This window comes from Puma concolor, chromosome C2 (assembly GCF_028749965.1).
Source record: "Puma concolor isolate L17-30 chromosome C2, mPumCon1.1.hap2, whole genome shotgun sequence".
Taxonomy (NCBI): domain Eukaryota; kingdom Metazoa; phylum Chordata; class Mammalia; order Carnivora; family Felidae; genus Puma; species Puma concolor.
Genome location: NC_141675.1, coordinates 33,188,872 through 33,198,205, shown reverse-complemented (window position 1 = coordinate 33,198,205; position 9,334 = coordinate 33,188,872). Strand labels below are relative to the sequence as shown.

The 9,334-nt window shown below is 35.4% G+C and overlaps 1 non-coding gene across 1 annotated transcript; it reads right to left on the bottom strand.

Moving 5' to 3' along the window:
- Window positions 1-8,333: 8,333 nt before the first annotated feature.
- LOC112850511 (U6 spliceosomal RNA) lies at window positions 8,334-8,439 on the bottom strand. The gene has a single exon (XR_003222637.2). It is a non-coding gene; the product is annotated as a U6 spliceosomal RNA (small nuclear RNA).
- Between the last annotated feature and the right edge of the window lie 895 nt (window positions 8,440-9,334).

Below are 9,334 nucleotides of genomic sequence, written 5' to 3'. Positions count from 1 at the left end.
GTGACTGCTCTGAAGTAATACGATAGAGATTTTACTCTCTTAAAAAGAAGGAGACAGGAACAACCTGAAGATTGTGGCTTTTCATGAATTCTCTCTGATCATCTTGTTATGGAGGTAAATAGAAGGAATGGGAAATGATGCTATTTCATTCTGGCCCAATCACTCTGGATTGTGGTTGCCAAAAAATATATAAGTCATTCAGCTAAATTTGAATTTTGGATAAAAAATGAATTTCAGATCATTTTTAATCAAAGTATGTCCTATACTTTTGAAGTTCAAATTTAACTGGGTGTACTGTATTTTTATTTGCTATATCTGGCAACCCCTGGATGAAAGCCCACTGGGCACTAGCAACTTGAACAGAAGACACCTATATCAACTTGCCTCTGGTGCAGATTTAAGAAGAGAATTTGAGGAGTACAAAAGCTATTTGGAATTTATGTATTGTATCTATCCATAACACTAGATTTGAAACATTCTTCCCTTGTTAAAGGAGGAAGCTTAAAAAAAAAAAAAAAAGCATCCTGAAGATCCAAAGTAAGAGGAGACTATAAAAATGATTTCCTGTAGGACCTAGAATACATTCCTAGAAAATTGTTCTGCATTCTTAATTGGATACAAGAAGATTCGCCCTCTACAGAACAGGAACAGAAACCCATGAGGTACAAGTGAATCAGGAAGAGATCAAAAGGGAGATAGGTGGGGTGAGGAATTATTGAAAAAAGACCAAAAATTAATTAACAGCACTAAAACCTCCTTTGACACAATAAAAAAGTAGAACTACTTTTAAAATATGAAATCTTTCATGTAGGAGAAAAACAGGAAGCTTTCTTAGAATGTAGAGGAAACAGACAACAACAAAAAAGGAGAAAATAAGTGCTACTTTGAAGCCAGAGGTGGGATAAACAATATTAGAATTATAAGTGCTTTAGAAATTATAGGAACAGGTCATATAAAAATAGGGCTGAAGTTCTGGTTTGGGGTAAGATTAAGTAGGTACACACTGTCTTGCTGTCCCAGTGAATGCAGCTTTAAAAACTGGACAGAATAAATGATAAAACTGTCGGAAAACTGAAAATTAAATAGTAGTAAGCAGAAGAGACTTCAAAGTACCACTGAAGCAATGGTAAGGTTACCCTTTTTTCCCACCAATATTTCCCAACCTTATCTCAATACAACCCAAAACCCATGAGTTTACACCTAGATACAGAGAATGCACAGGAGTGGCTTTAGTAGTTCTGGCTCCAAGAACAGTAAATGGAACTCCCAATGCTCAGATAGAGTATAGAAACACCAATTTGTTTCCTTTGCTCCATTCTTGAGCACCCCCAGCCTCCAAACAAACCCATAGTAGTAGCAGCAACAGAAGTCCTCAGGAGCCAAAACCCTGAGGGGAGGTTAAGTTTTTTCCACCAATGTCACTGCACATTCTCTCTCTCACACACACCTCTCTCTTTCTCTCCTGTCCTTGTCACTTTATTTTGGACATAGGAGGAGTAGCAGAGGCAGCAGGTAGAGTAGCTAATGCCTTTAGATTTCTGGATAGAATACTGAAAAGGGGAGCCCCAGAAAACAAAACAAAACAAAAATACAAAGTGGATGGCAAAGAAGGGGGAGCTTGGGGACACAAACCCATAAAGTTATCTACAAACTCTTGAGCTCAGTTTTGATTATGCTTGGGTCTTATCCTAAATAGAATACCAATAATTTGAAAACTAAGCAAAAAAATCATCACTCAGCTGCCAGATTGGCCATTAGGTGGCACACACATTGGCCAAATCCAAAGAGTACTGGCAAGGCTATGAAAATTTAACAGATATTGGAATCACTGCTCACAGAAGACAGATTGAAACTCGCAGCCTAAACCCAACCAAGTGAACTTCCTGCTAAAACAAAAATATCAACATTCTTCACAGTCTTTAACAACACTGTGTCTCATAGTAATCAAAACACCCAGGACACAATGCAAAATTACTCAGCATATGATAAACAAGGAAAGTATCAGCTCACATGGGAAAAGACAATCAAAGATACCAACCCCAAAATGACACAGATGTTAGAATTATCTGACAAAACCTTTAAGGTAGCTAATTTTTTAAATGCTCAAAAAATAATATCTTAAAACAAATGGGAAAATAAAAAGTATCAGCAAAGAAACATTAGACATTAGAAAGAAACAAATGGAAATTTTAGAATATAAAAATAATGTAAGTGAAATTTAAAACTCAGTGTATAGACTCAAGAGCAGAATGGAGATGACAGAGAAAATGATCACTAAACTTTGAGGCAGTTCCATAGAAATAATCCAATCAGAAAATAAAGAAAAAAATAGATTTAAAAAAATGAAAAGAACTTCAGGACCTGACAGATAATCACAAAATGTCATCCAAGTCCTAGAAGGAGAGGAAAAAGAGTACAGTGCTAAGGAAGGAATCAAAGATGACCAAAATAAATAGAAAGACATACCATGTTCATGGATTGGAAGATTCAAATAGTAAAGATTTCAATCCTTACCCAAATTGATCTATAGATTTAACATAATTCCAATCAAAATCCCAGTAGTAGTCTTTGTAGATATAGACAAGCTGATTCTAAAATGTAGAAAGTCAAAGGAGTCAGCAGAATTAAAACAATTTTTAAAAGAATAATACATTTGGAGGACTCATACTAGCCAATTTTAAGATTTGCTAAAAGCTATAGAAGTCAAGACAACATAGATTGGCAAAAAGACAGACATATGGATCAATGTAACAGAATAAAGAGTCCAGAAAAACACCTATAAATATGGTTCAATGTAACAGAATAGAGTCCAGAAAAACACCCATAAATATGGTTCCACTCAACAAATTTTTAAAACAAGACCCAAAAGCATCAAACTGTTTTCATGTAACTTAACTGAATTCCAGAAAAAAATTTAAGAGTATATCCAGTATCCAGCAAAGAAAAATCCATGATGTCTATAATCAGATCAAAAATTACCATGCATGGAGCACCTGGGTGGCTCAGTTGGTTAAGTGTCTGACTCTTAATATCAGCTCAGATCATGATCTCAAGGTTTTTGAAATTGAGCCCCACTTTGGGCTCTGCACTGACAATACAGAACTTGCTTGGAATTCTCTATATCCCTCTCTCTCTGCCCCTCCCCTACTCTCTCTCTCTCTCTCTCTTTCTCACTCTCTCTCTCTAAGTAAATAAATAAGCTTTAAAAATTACCATGCATATAAAGAAGCAGGAAAATGCAACTGCAATGAGGAGAAATGTCCATCTATATTAACTCAGACTGGTTACAGATATTACAGATAGCAATCTAGTATATTAAAACAATTACTATAACAATTCTCTATGTTTAAAAACCTAACTAGAGAGATGGACGAATTTTTTTAAAGTCCCAAATCAGATTCCTCAATATAAAAATCACACACACATACACACACACACACACACACACACACACACACACACAGAAGAAGGGAGTAACAGCAGATTAGACATTGCAGAAGAAAAAAAATTAGTAGACTTAGACATAATACAAATTATCCCAAATTAAGTACAAAAAGAAAACAATAATAATGATAAAAGAACAGCATCAGTGCAGTGAACAATAAATTCAAGAGCCTATTTATACATGTCATTGGAGTCCCTAAGGTGGAGATGAGGAAAAAAAATGTTTAAATAAATAATGATTGAAATTTTCTACATTTAATTAAAACTGGAAATTCACAGACTCAAAAGCTTAAGGACTCCAAGGACAAAAAAAAAACCATGAAGGTAACTACACCAAGGCATACATAATAAAATTGCTGATAATCAGTGATAAATAGAAGCCATCAAAACACCCAGAGGAAAGGGGCATCTGGGTGGCTCAGTCAGTTGAGTGTCTGACTTTGGCTCAGGTCATGATCTCACAGTTCATGAGTTTAAGCCCCACTTTGTGAATTTGATCTCTGCATCGGGCTCTATGCTGACCACATGGAACCTGGAGCCTGCTTCAGATTCTGCGTCTCCCTCTCTCTCTGGCCTTCCCCTGTTTGCTCTCTCTCTCTCTCTCTCTCTCTCTCTCAAAAGTAAACATTAAAAAAACTTTTTTTAAACACCCAGAGGAAAAAAGGACTTGTACAGAGGATTAAGATAAGGATGACAGAAGGTTTCTTATCAGAAATAATACAAGAAGACAAATCAATCTGTAAAGTACTAGAGAAAAAATTAATCTAGAATTCTATACCTAACAAAAATATCTTACAAAAAATAGTTGATATGAAAGGAAAAAGTGGGGGAGAAATTGATGTTTTGAGAAAAAGCTGAAAGAACTGATCACCAATAGACCTGCATTGCAGAAAAAAAAAGTTAAAAGAGATCCTTTACACTGAAGGAAAATAACACCAGATGGAAATATGGATCTAGACAAAGAAATAAACATACTTCCATTCAAACATTTGTATTTAAATGTTCATAGTAGCTTTATTCCTAATATCTAAAAACTAGAAACAACCCAAATGTCCACTAGCAGATGAACATAAATACATTCTGATATATCCACACAATGAAATATTACTCAGCAATGAAATGAACTAGTAATACATTTAACAACATGGATGGATCTCAAAATAATCATACTAAGTGTAAGAAGCAAGATAATAAAGGAGTAAATACTATATGATTACATTTACACTAAATTCTAGATAATATAACTAAACTATAGGGACAGAAGATCAATGCTTTGCTAGAGATGGGGGCCGGGGATATGGGAAGAAGTGAAATGTAGGAATTACAAGGAGGCAGAAAGAAACTTATGGGGGCAATGAATATATTCATTATTTTCCTTGTTGTGATGGTTTCATAGGTGTATGCATATATCTAACTTATCAAATTATAAACTTTTAAATATGTGCAGTAAACTTTAAATATTGTATCTAAGTTAAACCTGAATAAATATATTTTTAATAGGGAGAAGTCTGATATTTCCCACTGAGCGATGGTGCCTAGTCTTTCCCAGTTAAAGAAACACTGACATTGAGATAATCAAAATTGACATTAAAGATGGAAGCATATCATCATGCAAGATCCCTGACAAATGGTTCCTCTAAGGAGTCCTGCTTTCTTGAAAGGTAGAGAAAAAACTTTTTATTCAATAATTTTTAGGCATGTAATCCTAATTCTATAAATATAGAACTTTTTAAAACCAAATTGTTAGTGGAAATAAATCACTAGATAAATGTCACATAATTAGGAAGCATAACAAAAGTCTATACCTACACTGTGAAACAAACTCATTATTAGGGTATTAGACTGATTCTACCTCTGAGGAAATAGAGGCTCAGAGGCCTTGAGTTGGCAAGTTAGCTCAGGATCATATAGGAAGTAAAGGGCAGAGTTGGAACCACTGTATAGGGCCTCCCAACTCCAGAACTACTGTTTCCTACACAACACATATCTGATTTTACCTCTTGGCTAAAGCCATTCATCCATGATCTGGAATCGCAAGGCCATCACCTATGGCTATTTCAGTATACTCACTGAAGTTTTATATTCCTGGCATTCATAGGGGAACAGTTAACATACTACTTCTCACATTTTCTTTTCTCTTATTAGGAGAATTGTCTTTTTTCCAACAATTTTCCTAGAATTCATCCCTTATTTGTTCTCCCCCTCCTGTCTTAACTCTAACCCATCAGCAAGTCCTGTGGGAGCCACTTCCGCAATATACTCCAAGCCAAGTCACTTCTCTCTGCCCCTACCACACAGTCCCAGTTCAAGCAGCAGCATCTCTTGCCTGATGACTGTCCTTTGTTCATAATATGAGTAGCACATTTTCCCTTAATTTGTTCATTTGCTTTTAAACTTATTTATGTTTTGAGGTTTTCTTTCTTTCTATTCATATACATGTATTTTATTATTATGTACTCAAATTTATCAGTCTCTTCATTTATGACTTCAAGACTTCATATTTAGAAAGGCCACTCCTAACTCTTGATTTTTTTAATGATTTTATTTTTTAATCTCTACACCCAATGTGGGGCTCAAACTCACAACCCTGAGATCAAGAGTCTCATGCTTCACCAACTAAGCCAGCCAAGCACCCTCCTATCTCTTCATTTTCAATAAACAAACTTACAAGACTGAGCAGGATTTAGATCTGTGATACTACCTGAACACATACTTCAAGTTTTCCCCAAACTTGGAAGTTTACTTACAGCTTATAGACTAAGGTACCTCAATGCACAAAGCTGCTCCAAAGGAATATACCCACTTTCCAATCTCTTAACCCTCAAGCTAGACTTTAGGAAGCAATACTCAAAATCTAGTAGACTCTTTAGAATATGATTGTTTTTGTACAGTTATTCAAACCTTAGGCTGCCATAATAGATTTTGACTTTTATAAGTACTTCAAAATACTTGAGTGCATAAACATTTGTCTACAATCAGAAACAATCACTACTATTAGTACATAAATTTAAAATTTTTCTAAAATCATGAAAATAATAGAGAAAATGAAACATTATATATTGATTCAAACAAGCTGCAAGAACTGAGATAGTTGGGAAAATGTGAATACTAACTATATATTTGACAATATTAAAGAATTTTTGTTAATTTAATTTTGGAGTGATAGTGGTAATATGGCTGTTTTCTTTTAAAATAGTCCTTAACTATTGGAGACATATACTGAAATACTTATGGATAAAATGATAAAAGTCTAGGATTTGCTTTAAAATATCCAGAGGTATGTTTATGGTAAGGATATATATGAAACAATACTGGCCATGAGTTAATATTTATTGAAGATGGGTGATGGGTTCATGAGGATTTACTATATCATTGTCTCTACTTTTGGATTTGTTTGAAACTCTGCATAATATATTTTAGAGATAATATGTTAATTATATAGATTAACTGCTTTTGGAATAAGATTTATGAGTGCATCTAGGAGGCCTCACTGGAGGCAAAGTGACTCAATATCTATTCCCAAACCCCTTCCCCCTTGACTCTACACAAAGGCTGGGACATATGAATGCTCACTTTCCTAGTATGCTTTGCAGCTAGCTGTAGCCACATGACACAACTTTGGACAATGGGATGAAACTTCAGTTTGCTGGGATTTTTCAGAAAAGTTTTTCTCTTTTATATAAAAGTAGACAGTGTGGCTGGCTTCCACCTCTCTTTTCCCATCTTTGAATGGAATCTAGGTTCAGGCTTAGTGAAGCCATATTGCAACCGGGGGAAAACTAAATTGAAATACAAGCACCAGGTCTTTTTTTCACTGAAACATTGAAATAAAACCATCAGCTACCCATCTCTGGGCATCTGAGACATCTATTTATGTTAAATGTAAATATATTTTTTAAATCCCATTTATTGGGGCGCCTGGGTGGCGCAGTCGGTTAAGCGTCCGACTTCGGCCAGGTCACGATCTCGCGGTCCGGGAGTTCGAGCCCCGCGTCGGGCTCTGGGCTGATGGCTCAGAGCCTAGAGCCTGTTTCCGATTCTGTGTCTCCCTCTCTCTCTGCCCCTCCCCCGTTCTTGCTCTGTCTCTCTCTGTCCCAAAAATAAGTAAACGTTGAAAAAAAAAAAATTAAAAAAAAAATAAATAAATCCCATTTATTAAAATCACTGTAAGTCTGACTTTCTTTCACTTGCAACTAAATAGCTTTCTAACTGACTCAATCTGTTATAGAGATTTTCTTATACAACAAAATTTCTGGTCTCCACTATGAAGTGATGGTAATATCCTTTAGTAACTGAAGTTTTCATTAATTTGAATTGGATACTAAAATGCCACTTTAAAAATTCTACTCATATTCCCTAAGCTTAGTTGGGTCATCTCACCAAGTATCTGAAAGCTGTTTAAAACTATTTTAAAGTAACTATTACAAAGTGAAATGAATTATTAATTCATAAGTTCATTAATTAATGACTAGTTAATGATAAGTTCTTTCCCTAACCCTAATTTCATCACTGTCAATTGTCCTTTTATTTAAGCTCTTGACTTCAGGGTGTCACAAGTCCCACCCTTCCTCAGATGGATGATAAATGTGTATGTGTCAAGGGCTCTAAGGAGATGCCAGGATGCCAGGCACAGGACATAGTCCCACAGCTGAGACTGCTCTTCTTCCCCTGAAGCCAGCTAAATGCTATGGTCAAGCCTTCACCCCCTTTAAGAGGTCCCCCCCAAATTAGGCAAGATGTAAGACTTCACCATCTGTCCCAAATTCAACCAGTTCCAGTTTGTGTTTAAACAGAATCATAACTACAGGTCAAAACTAAGTATCACCCAATTATTCATGGGAATGAAGAGCAATCACCAATTTCTTGGTACTTACTTTCTTTTTCTTTTTTAAAACATGGAAGCTTCACGAATTTGCGTGTCATCCTTGCACAGGGGCCATGCTAATCTTCTCTGTATCGTTCCAATTTTAGTATATGTGCTGCTGAAGTGAGCACTCTTGGTACTTATTTTCATTTAAAGGCTAAACATCTGTATGTTTCAGGTAAGATAGTCTGACTTAATTAAAGACAATGGTTCTATGATAAACACCTATCAGAGTATCTAGTACACTAGTAGGCCCTTAACAAATGTTTGATAATTAATTCACTAAATGCATTAATTAGGTAGTTAATAGATATTTAGAGTTCACAATAGATTATATTTCACATCAGGAGCCCCAACTTTGCCAACACTGCTGTACAAATATAACCTGTTTTCAAAATACAAAATATTATGAAATGTGTATATGATTATCCTTCATGAGATCAGGAATACATCCTTCTCTGGTGATATATCTAGAAACAACTTCATTCATTCATTCATTTCCACACAACAGGGTGACTGCTCCTTATGTTAGTCACATTTCACCTCCATCAACTATCTCTTAGCACACTATCTCCAGTAATAGTGAGGACACCCAGCCCAATCAACACAAGCTAGATAAATAATGTCCTGTTACCTTCAGGCAACAAACTCTGTAGTTAGACTGTCTGAATTAGAATCCTGACTCCAGAATGTTCACCTATGTAACCTTAGACAAATTTCTTAATCCCTCTCTTCCTTGGTTTCTTCATCTGTAAAATAGGGATGACAATCATAGTACCTACCTTATAGGATTATAGTGAGGATCAAGGGAGACTATAATGTGCTGATAGGTATTACATGTCCCATAAACTATTAACTGATTCTAGTCATTGCATTATTTTCAAAACTTACTTTCCATACGATCTGTCACAGTGAATCCAAAGGACATTACAACAGCAATTATTAGTCACCACAGTTTATAGGCAACTGTGTACAGGTCCTCTGGTTCTACTGGGAGTCAGCCATTATAACACAACATCTTATCAC